A 12,250-nucleotide genomic window follows, 5' to 3' on the forward strand; every position below is an offset into this window, starting at 1 on the left:
TAGGTGAACCCTATATATGGGTCTCAAACCAAACTCAGCTAACCTAAGTGGCATACTAACTGAGCCACTAACTAGAGTACATAAAGATAGCTGTCATCCAGCTATTATTCATGGGCGATGTACCAACCGCATCTACAACTAACAAGTCGGTGACATAAATGCACAACGGTCACCCTGACATATCACTGATATCTCAACACTCCCCCTTGAGCTCAATCCCAATTCCTGCACACCAAGCAGGTCTTTGAACTTGCGCAGCTTCTCTACATCCAATGCCTTTGTGAATATGTCAGCTACCAGATCCTCTGTGCTTACATAAACTAGATCAATAAAACCTACTAGAACCTTCTCCCGCACATAGTGATAATGCACCTCAATGTGCTTTGTTCTAGCATGATAGACTAGGTTATTTGCCAAGTGTATACTGCTCATGTTATCACAATAAATGACAACTGGCCCATTTGTAGACTGATGCATATCATAAAGTAGCTTATGCAACCAAGCTACCTCACATGCAACCATTGGTGCACCCCTGTACTCAACCTCTGTGCTCGACAAGGCAACTGTAGGCTGTTTCTTGCTGCTCCAAGTGACTGCAGCACTCCCAAAAGAGAACACATATCCATTGGTAGATCGTCTATCAGAAGTACTACCAGCCCAATCAGCATCAGTGTATCCATGCAATTGTATTTGAACCCCAGTCCCATAAAATAGTCCATACTGCAATGTGGACTTCACATACCTCAGTATGCGTCTAGCCGCATCCAAATGCGGTTTCCTTGGAGCTTGCATAAGCTGACTTACCAACCCAACAGCATAGCTCAAATCATAGCTCAAATCTGGCTTGGTAATAGTCATATAAATCAAACTTCCTACTATGCGTCTGTACATAGTAGGGTCTTCCAGAAGCTCACCTGCATCTGCGCTCAACTTCACATTTTGCTCCAAAGGAACTGAAATAGGCTTACAGCCTGTCATCCCATATATTGGACAGCATGTCCAATCCATACTCCCTCTGCAAGAGCCATATCCCACTTGTGGATCTAATCACCTCAATGCCCAAGAAGTAACAGAGCTCTCCCAAATCCTTCATCTCAAACTTCTGCTTCAATAGCATTTTCACATGAAGGATAAATTCATCACTATCACCTGTGATGATCAAATCACCAACATAAATGACAAGCAGCATAATGCCTTTCTCTATTTTTCTCACATAAAGTGAGAAATCTGCCTTGGAGATTTGAAAGCCAATAGTGACAAGATATTGTCCTATCTTGTCAGATCATCTCTGGGTGCTTGCTTCAAGCCATACAAGGCTTTCTTCAACCTGCAAACAAACTCAAGATGAACAGCATGAACATAACCTGGTGGCTGCTCCATATAGACCTCTTCTTGCAAATCACCATGCAAGAAAGCATTCTTTAGATCCATCTGATGTAAAGACCATCCCTTCGATACAGCCATAGCAATGACTGCTCTTATGGTTGCCATCCTTGCAACCGGACTAAATGTTTCTTTATAATCAATGCCATATGTCTGTGCATACCCCTTGACAACTAATCTTGCCTTGTATCTGTTCACAGAACCATCTGCATTGTGCTTCACCTTATAAACCCACTTGCAGCCAATTGCATTCTTGTCTTTAGGCAGAGGCACCAATTCCCATGTAGCATTTGCTTCCAAGGCATCCATTTCTTCATCCATAACTTTCTCCCATTTTTCTTTTCCCATGGCTTGCTCAAAAGAAGTGGGTTCTAGTTCATGTATCATTTTGACCATATAGGCATAGTGAATGGTTGTAAATCCATCATATTTCAACCTATCCACAAGATACCTAGCTCTGGTAAACCTGTGCAAAATAGGCTCACTACCAGGTGCTCTCAAAACATCCTTTGTCTTCCTTACTCCAGGTGTAACAATAGAAGGAATACCCAACTCATCATCAAGGCTCTATTCTGAGCCACTGGATTCACCATCCACATAAGAGTGACCTGCATTCACATCAACCATGGGCTGATCTACTTTCTCTTTTTCCTTTCGTGATACTTGCATACCACTATCTGCATTGCTTTGAGGAGATCCTCCTGATCTCAATCTGCCTGTCCATGGCGAAGTATGTGAACCACTGCTAGAGGACACTACAGGTCCACTAATATTTTGTGATTGCTGCTATGAATTTTGTGCAACATTACCATTTTGTGCATCTACATCATCAATCACATTTACTGGTTTATACCAGCTGCTCATCTCATCAAAAACAACATCTCTGCTCACTGTAAACTTACGAGTAGAAGGGTTATAGCATCTATATCCTTTCTACTGCAGAGAATAACCAATAAAGATGCACTTCTCAACTTTTGGATCCAACTTGGATCTCAACTCATCTGGCACATGAACATAGGCAATGCAACCAAAAACTTTCAAATGAGAAATATCTGGTTTCCTACCAGTATACCTCTCCTCTGGCGTCATCCCATGTATTGTTGCAGTGGGAGTCCTGTTCATTATGTAGACTGTTGTAGCAATTGCTTCAGCCTAATAATAATCTGGCAGTTCTTTTTCGTTGAGCATGGCACGAGATACCTCTCCAATATGCCTGTTTTTCCTTTCTGCAAGTCCATTTTGCTGTGGGGTATGACTTCATGAATATTGCTGCTTTATGCCATGCTCCTGCAGGAACCTTGCAAACTCATTTGAGAGGTACTCTCCCCCTCCATCTGACCTTAGGCATTTTATTTGCAGGCCTGTTTCTTTTTCAACCATAGCTTTAAAAGCTTTGAAATGCCCAAACACTTTACTTTTCTTTTTCATAAAATACACCCAAACTTTTCTACTATAGTCATCAATAAAAGTGACAAAATAATGATAGCCTCCAATAGATGCAGCTTTAGTAGTCCACACATCAGAGTGGATTAATTCCAATGGCCTCTTACTCTCTTGAACATGTCTAGGAAATGGTTTCCTTGCCTGTTTTCCAAATTGACAGGCTTCACATACCTTATGCATTTCTGCAACCTTGAACTTAGGCAATCCTGCAACAATATTTTGGGCCTGCATTAATTTAAGTCATTGTACATTAACATGACCAATGCGTTTATGCCAGATATCAATATCTACAACTACACCGGTCCCATGTGCAAACATTACTGCACTCAATTCAGGCATGTCCACATCCAACGTAAACATCCTGCCCTTCTTCTTCCCTTTTGCTATCAAGCGACCTTTATTTTTCATATCCTCAACAAAGCATCCATGAGGATTAAATCTAACCTACAAGCCTTGCTCAACCATTTGACCAACAGAAACTAGGTTCTTGGTGATATTCGGGACATAAAATACATCAGACAGGTATTTCTTTTTCCCATCCTGCATAGACAAAGGAATTTTACCAATCTGCACAATAGGATGTGCGGTATCATCCCCAGTCTCCACAAATCCTGGCCTTTTCATTTTCCTTGCATCCTGCATCCATTCTGCATGACCTGTCATGTGATTTGATGCACCTGAGTCAACATACCACACATCATTGCTTTCTTCTGCACGTGTCATAGAATTGTTCATGTGCTGCACCATAAACAAATGCTCATTTCTGTCATCACCCTGTCTACTAGAGGATGCATAATTGCCTTGCTGCAATTTTCTAGTCATGATGTCATTCTGCTTTTTATAGCAGTCTTTAACCATATGACCCATTTTACCATAGTAGTAGCAGTCAACATTATTGTTTGCATTTTGGTCTCTCTGCCATCCACCACGACCTCTTTGGCTCCCCCTACCTCTAAAGTTACCACGTCCTCCTCCATAGGACTGGTTTTCTTGAATTTGTTACATATTCTGATTTCTACCACGGCCTCTAGATCGGCCTACTCTACCTCTGCCTCTACCTCTTCTAGTATTTCAGTAGAAGATAGTTTCTTTTGAAGTTTCTCCTGAAGAAGATGCACCACCATTTCTCTGCTCTTCAGAAATTAGAAGAGCAATCAACTCCTAAAAATCAGGAAAATTCTCATAGATGGCAATGGATGTTCGAAATTGTGCATAATCCTTTCCTAGACCATTCAAGGTCACAGAAACTAAATCATCATCTTCCACTGACGACCCAATGGAAGCAAGTGCATCTGCAATCTTCTTCACCTTCATGTGGTAGTCATTGATGCTCATATTTTCTCTCTGCACATTATGCAACTCCTGCTTGAGCTACATTTTCTTGGCTTGCGTATTTGTGCTATATATTTTTGTCAAAGTATCCCACGCCTCCTTCGGCGTGCTTGCATCCTGAATATGCATCCTGAATATGCACAATCATAGAATTTGAAATAATAATAGACAACCAGTACATAACTTTTTTGGCTCTCCCATGCCATCCTTTAAATGCTTGCAACTCTTGTTCATTGGGAACATTAAGAATAATTGGTTCTTGTTCAGCTCCAGTAATGAACTCCCAATAGCCTTTTCCCTTAAGGAAATTCGTCATTCTAAACTTCCATGCTTGGAACGCCATTACAAAACACTGGAAAATATTCTGTTATTGCAAAAAACAAAACTTCTTTCTCATAAGGGCAAATCTGCAAAACTGATAAAAGTGGTATTTGACCACACGGTCACTTCCTGGTGATGATTTTGCATCAACAGGCAATAAGAATGATTCTGCCACTCCCAATATCTCTGTGCACAGGCATACGATGCAATTTTTGTGGTAACTTTTCACCGACCTGCAGAATAGTGGCCGCACAGCAAAAACAAGGCGCTTTTCTGAGTGCATGCGAAAAACATCCGCCACCAAAACGGGCCCTAAAATGGCCTCAAATCAAAAAAATAATGTCACCAAGGGCTTTTCCCTTGCCTGCAGCATATACTGTCCTCTCGCCACACTACAAAGGGTGTCCCAATCTGAGACAGTGCACTCTTACACTTTCTGGCTATGCTACCTATAGAGATTTGCTCTCAAACTCAAAAAAGGAAAGCAACACTGATCCTCTTACCGAGACACCGCAAACTTGGTTTGCTTTCTTGAGCTCCTTACCATGAACCAAGCTCTAATACCATGTGTAGAGAGTGGGAGAGAAGGAAGGAGTCTCACTTGCGGCTTTCTCACATACACAATGGGGGAATACACACAAAGGTGGAGGCTGAAAATAGTTTTCCTCTTCTTAGTTGTGAAAGCCAAAAGAACTCTCTAAGTACAAAAGGAAGGAATATGAATGCTATACATAGTGGGTCTCAAACCAAACTCAACTAACCTAGGTGGCATACTAACTGAGCCGCTAACTAGAGTACATAAAGATAGCTGTCATCCAGCTATTATTCATGGGCGGTGTACCATCCGCATCTGCAGGTGACATAAATGCACAATGGTCACCCTAGCATATCAGTAGTGGAGCTCGATATCTCAACATACTATGCATCATTCACATTGTTGCTTTTACAAACAAGATAATGCATTACCCATGTTCAAATTCAAATTTCACATATGGTTGCTTTTATAGACTAAGATAATCCATTGGATACCTATGTTCAACTTCAAAGTTACCTAATTAATGGTTTTGACGTCAATGGTTCGGGTTACCATTCTTCTTAACCTTTACTCTCCACAAGTCCAGCCAAGCATCTAGGAAAAACGACGAAGATTGAAAAGTCTCAGTAATTTTGAAGGAAAATAATTGAAGTCACCAATTCAAAAATGTTGCACCAATGGAGTAACAAACCATTGTGAAGGAAAGAGTCTAGTTGTAAGGCCAAGGGCAGGCCATTAGAAAGCAAGCCAAATTTGGAAAGTGTGGACAATGAGTTTCATAAGTGTTTGAGGACATGCAGTGATAGAGAGTCTAGTGCTGAAATGACATGCAACGAGAATACCTATACGGAATTTGCGAAGGCTACTCAGTGGAACATTAATCAGATTTCAAGTGTTTTTCGAGGGACATGACTCAGACTCAGCCTTCATTATATGATGACACTCTATGGAGTCTTGTTCTCTCCAGGATGTTCCCTTCACTCCTTTCAAAGTTGCTCATGCCTCGGTGGACACATCATGGGAGATTATGGATAGCATTGTAGCTTGGCATATTTGGAGGGCCAGATGTACGGAGGGTTCCTAAGTTCACCCCTCCCAGTCTATGGCTAGTATATGGACGGATACTATACACAAATTGGTGGCCAAACATGCAAGGATCCTCCAAAGCAGCTACTACTAGGAGAGGTACTTTTTTTAGAGTTTGGAGGATGTCCTTTCTTCTTTGAGTCTCCTTCACGATTGAGGTGGCTCTGTCAACCTCCACCTTAGATTTTTGTTAGCTCGCTTTGAGCTAGTTTTTTTTCTCATGCATGGCATGATGTACTCCCGCATTTGAGCTTGCTCTTGTGGTTTTCATTCATCCTTAATAAAGTAATCTTTTTGAAAAAAATAACATTAATGCGATTAATTTGGTCTGCTTGGAGAATGACTTACAAAATATTAATTCAGGAAGCGGTTGTCTTTCAAGGCAATGATTTGATTGAATAATATATTAGTGCTTTAAAGATACGCCATTTGTTTGGAACAAGGCATAGAATATCTTATCCTATCCTTCTAAATCTCATTCAGAGTCATCAAATTTTGGTATTGAATTTTCATGTGATAAGTCAAGTCTACCCAAGTAATATTTAATATGTGCATGGCTACTATCAAGGATTGTAATCCATTTTTCAACATCATATCCATGCTTCTTTTTATGACTTTGAGTCCTCAATTTCCAGCAATGAATAATGCTACTCACTTCCACAAACCCTGTGTGTTTGGAACCGATTCACATTTCTTTTGAAAGTAACCCTCATATAGCTAGTTCATTGGATATTTTTTTGGGAGACTTTTTGGCGGTTTTGTTTCATACCATAAAGGTGTGAATGTTGTGGGGATTCCCTCCTTGTTGTTCCTTGCTATCAAAGCAACCTTTACCACAACCAAATTGGGCCACCTTGGTAATCCAATGCTAATTTTGGATCAAATGTCCAAACTGCAACACAAATACCCTCTTGAACTTCATCAAATGGTACAAACTCTAGTAAGGGCTTGTCACCTCTTCCTACCACAATATCTTCGGGATAAAAGGCATTGCTCAAGTTCTTCCAAATTTGTTGTTGTATTTCCATCTAATTTAGATTCTCATGACTCATCTCATTCCATCAAAGAAATTTCAGAGCATTCAATGTTTATTAATTTTTCTTATCACTTTACATATTCGACATGTGCGTCATTTGACTTGATTATCTCAAAAATGTTACTGGACTACTCATTATTATTTTGCATCATATTCTCAACATGTGAAATAAAGGCTTGCAAGCCTTTCATTTTGTCTATGTCAAGTGCTTTGTTTTTTGTGAGGACAAATGTAGTTTCCTCCAATGGAATTATTCATTTTAATAAAGCATAAAGCATACTCCATAAATGATCTCCATCCATTGAGTAGTGCTTCCATTGCATCATTGGAGTATTGTCATGCATGCTAACCTAAAAGTAGTGTGGATTTGTGTGACCTATTAGTGCATCATCTCCTTGTTTTAAATGTGGCTCTATGAATGCTCTCCAATCTACCATCCTCTCTAAGATAGCCACTTCTAATTCTTCCTTTCAAGAACCTCAAAATTTTTTCCCAATTTAACCTTACTTATCCTCCATAGTCAAAACATCCCTTGACTTTAACTCTCCAAAGATAACACTAAATATTTGATCTATCTTCATGTGTATGGACGATAAGAAGAAAACCAATTTTTAATTCTTCAAATATTATCAAACCAACTAGTATAGAGCACACATCAAATATGTATCTATTCTTAATTTCTCTCCAATAGTTATTAGCTTGTATATGCAAGATGCAAGGCAAACATCCACATGCATCTTGGACCTTTAGTATCATGCAAGCTATCAATCAATACATGGCAAAAGATTTGGTATCTACGTACTAATACTTTACACACAAGTGTGTTTTGAGTCCACATTTACTCTCCAAGGGAGGTAAAGTGTTTCTATACCTTGGCAACGTTGTTGTGTTTTGATCCATGCAATCAATGGTGATGCACATGGACTTACTGATATTTGAAATAGCTTCGTCCCTCCAATAAGATACAACATTCTAGCAAGATGCCATGGACACTGGGAACTACCTCACCCTCATGATTGGACATACTCTGGCCAAGATATATGGATCGATACTAGAGCGGGCCATTAGTAGCAGTAGGCTCTTGGGCAGGCAGGTTTCCGGAGACAACAATCCACCCTGGATCACATTTTCACATTGTAGGCTATCATTGAGGAGGCGAAATCCAGGTGTCAAAAAGTCTTTGCTTACTTTGTAGACTTTCGAAAGTCTTTCGACATTGTTCCGCGATCCTACTTGATCAGAAGACTATAGGAGATAAAGCTCAAAAGAGAATGATTTGGGGGGTGATGAGCCTATATGAGTTCGTTCGAAGAAGAGTATGTGCCCCAAGAGGTATATCAAACTGGGTATCAGAGTGAAGCAAGGATGCCCCCTCTCACCGACTCCATTTCTCACCATTTTATATGTATTCCTAAAAGGTGCTTGCATTTACAAAGTCCAAAGGAATCTTTCAGATCATCACATGTCTCGATGTTGCAAAATTGTTACGTCAAATTTTACACAAGGTTGACCTTGAAAGTATGCTTTCTTCTCTGTCTTGTAGAGTTTTATTAATAGTTTCTAGCATAATCTTCTTTGTCATTCCTAAAGGAAGATGATGTTGGCATTCTACACATCCATGCAACATTGTTTTGGTGAAGATGAGGATGTGGCAATGCATGGTGATTTGCTTCAATGCTACAATTCTAGTTCTTTCATGGCATTTAAGATTATAGCCATTTCCATGAATTTTTCCAACCACTTTGTCTTTCACCTTTGCCCAAATGCTCCAATATGTACCATCTGATAATCAAGTTAACCCACTGATATCTTTGATTGCAAATGGCTATCCCATTAACCATGGATTTCAATCCAACTCTGTAGTGTCTTATCATTAAGTCCTAATGAACTTGTCAAAGGAAGCAAGAAAACCCTTGAAGAAGACAGTTATGTCTAATATTTAACCCTAGAAACCCTTAATTTTTGGACTAACCAAGCAAAAAGAAAAATTTCAAACCCCAAATCTTAAACTCTAGACCCTAAACCCTATATCTTAGACCCTATACTCCAAAACTTGGATCATAAACCCTAAACCCTACATCCTAAACCCTAGACCCTAAACTCTAGGCCTTAAATCCTGATTCCTAAATCTTATACCTTAAATCCTAGACCCTATACCCTAGATCTTAAATCTTAAACCCTATACTGAAGACCCTAGATCCTAAAACCTAATCCTAAAATTCTAAATCCTAGGTATCAGATCTTGGGGGTTTCCATTTTTCGAGCAGAATCCCCTGAGCTGTAAAAAGGAAAAATGCTAAAAAAAATTTGATCTATGCAATGGTGGGATTTAAATTATAATCTTGAGAGGTATATGAGAGATAAATTAGGAATTTCAAGATGTATATGAGAGACATAACTTCTCAATAATTCATATCATTGTAGGAAAGACTTCAATAGGGACCACAATTCCTTAAAAGTACTTAGGTTTGGTGAATTAGGAATATTTTGAAAATCCCTCTCTTTCTGTACCATATTTGATAATATCGTAGAGGTGAATTTATGATGGATTATAATGGCTTCAAGTGTATGAGGGTTTTCAACCTCTCTTTCCTCATCATCCAAGGAATACGATGTACATTCTTACATGAGAGCATCTCAATACTTCAAATATGGAATTGCTAAATCTAAGTGAAACTCTTCTAAATCCATTGAATTATCATAATACTCAAAAGAGAGTATGGTAGGGAGGGATTTATAAGAGTTTATAAAGTGTTCACTATTTGTTTCATATATAGATGATGTTTGAGGAATTAAGAAAGAATTGTATATTTCTTTGAGAAATATAATAGCATGGTTGATGTCAAAAACTATCGCTCTGACTTTTCTACTCGTAGGTTTTTGCTCGAAAACCATGCATATCCTTAAATCTTGAACCCTAAATCCTATATCTTAAACCCCAAATTCTAAACCCTAAATGCTAATCTTAAATCCTAGTAGTTGAACATTAAACACTAGACCCTAAACCCTAGATATTAGAACCTAAACCTTAGATATTAAAACCTAAACCCTAGATCTTAACCTGAATCCTAAACTCTAGCAAAATCCTAAATCTAAGCCCTAGATAGACCCTAAATTGAAAGCAATAGATTTTGTTGCACCCTAAAATATCTTGATTTGAGCAATAGGTTTTCTTGCATGCAACATCTTGCTTGAGCAATACATTGGGGAAAGTTCCAACTTATTGCTTACACAATAGGTTGGGGTGCAACACAGCCAAGCACTCAAATCCACGCTCAAATCAAGTAAGAGGTTGTGATGCACCACAACCTCTTGCAAACCAACTTGTTGCTAAAGCAATAGAGTTGGGGTTGTGGATCAAGAGATTACTTTTATGTGAGCAATCATACCCCAACCTATTGCTTGAGCACCCCAACAAGTTGGGGTGCATCATAACCTCTCGCTTGAATTAAGAGATTTTGTCGATTGTGAGCAATCAGTTGTGTTACACCCTAATTTGAGCAATAGGTTGGGGATCTCCAACCTGTTGCTTATGCAACAAGTTGGGGTGCAATATAACTGATTACTATAGGCTGCGATGCACCCAAACCTTTTGCTTAAACAATAGGTCGGGACTTTCCCCAACCTATTGCTCAAGCAACAGTTGGGTGCAACAAAACCTATTATTCAAATCAAGATATTTTACTAATTATTGCTTCCAACTTAAGGTTTGGATGGGGTTATTTAGGGTCTAGGGCCTAGAGTTTAGAGTCTAGGTTTTAGGGTTTATGGTTTGGGGTTAAGGGCCTAAAGTTTAGAGTCTAGGGTTTAGAGATTAGGATCAAGGTTTTAGGATTTAGGGTTTAGGGTATAAGGTTTTTGATGTAGGGGGCTTAGAGTTTAGGGTTTAGGGTTTATGATCGATGGTTTGTTATTGTATATTGAAGCCTATGTCCCTCACTTGAGTCTTGAGGGTGTGAATAGTCCTTGTCCCACTTGTGCAAGTGGACCACTTGTTCAAGTTGACCAAGTCTTAAATAAAATATTAGTATTAATATCACATGTGAGCTCCTCCCATGACCTTACCTGTGATGTAGAAGATGAGGCTGCCCTACCTATGAAAGTGGCATGTGGCTTTCGCTATGATCACTCAATCATATCCCATTTACTTGCCTCATTTTTTGTGTTACATCTCCTGGATTTCACTCTCTCTCCTTGACCATGTTTCCCAACATTTATGATGTAGGGTCTAGGGTCTAGGGTTTATCATCTAGAATCTAGGGTATAGGACTTAGGGTCTAGGGTCTAGGGTCTAGAATCTAGGGTATAGGGCTTAGGGTCTAGGGTCTAGGGTCTAACAGCTTAAGGTTTGGGATTTAGAGTTTAGGGTAATACTCCTTGTAATAAATTTGATTTAAAAAGTATTCACAATTTTGAAATATAAATAGGAATATAAAAATTGAGTAGAATTTTGAAATTCAAGTTGATGCTTAGGAAATGAAATTAAGAAAATCTCCTTGAATTGAGTGAGATGAAATCATACAATCTTGATTCCTAGGGAATTTAATTTAAGAGATCATCTCCTTGAATAGAGTAAGATGAATTCATAGAGTGGATTAACTTATGAACCACTAAAGCACACCATAAGCATAAATTTAACTTATCAAGAAGACAAGGCTTATAGCTTCAAAGTCCACACAACATCTTCCTTCTAGATGTACACCATCTCATGATGCTGACAAAACATGTGAGCCTCAAGATCTATGGAACGCTCTAAGGTGGATGGAACCTATGTGGAAACATGATGAAGAGAGTGCTCATGACATGTACCTCAAGTCAATTAGGTTCCAAGATAGATTAGCTTGGACTCATAAAGAGAATCTTGAGATAGTGCAAAGTGCTTGATCGATATTACTTCAAATGAACCTCCCTTTTATAGGTGAGGGTACTTACATCCATATGCTTGCTCACATGTGGGATATCTCCTCCATGCCATGTGGTAGCTTGCCCTTTACTCATACCTTTGCTCTACATGTGCTCATGGCACCACAACTCTGAACACCTCCCCTTGGTGCCATGATCCTTTGGCTACTGCAAGGTGGTCAAATGTGAGTTACAAATCCATCACCTCCCCT

The sequence above is a fragment of the Dipteris shenzhenensis genome, chromosome 27 (assembly GCF_047967505.1).
Source record: "Dipteris shenzhenensis isolate YYH24624 ecotype China chromosome 27, Dip_SZ_1.0, whole genome shotgun sequence".
In the NCBI taxonomy this organism is placed as follows: domain Eukaryota; kingdom Viridiplantae; phylum Streptophyta; class Polypodiopsida; order Gleicheniales; family Dipteridaceae; genus Dipteris; species Dipteris shenzhenensis.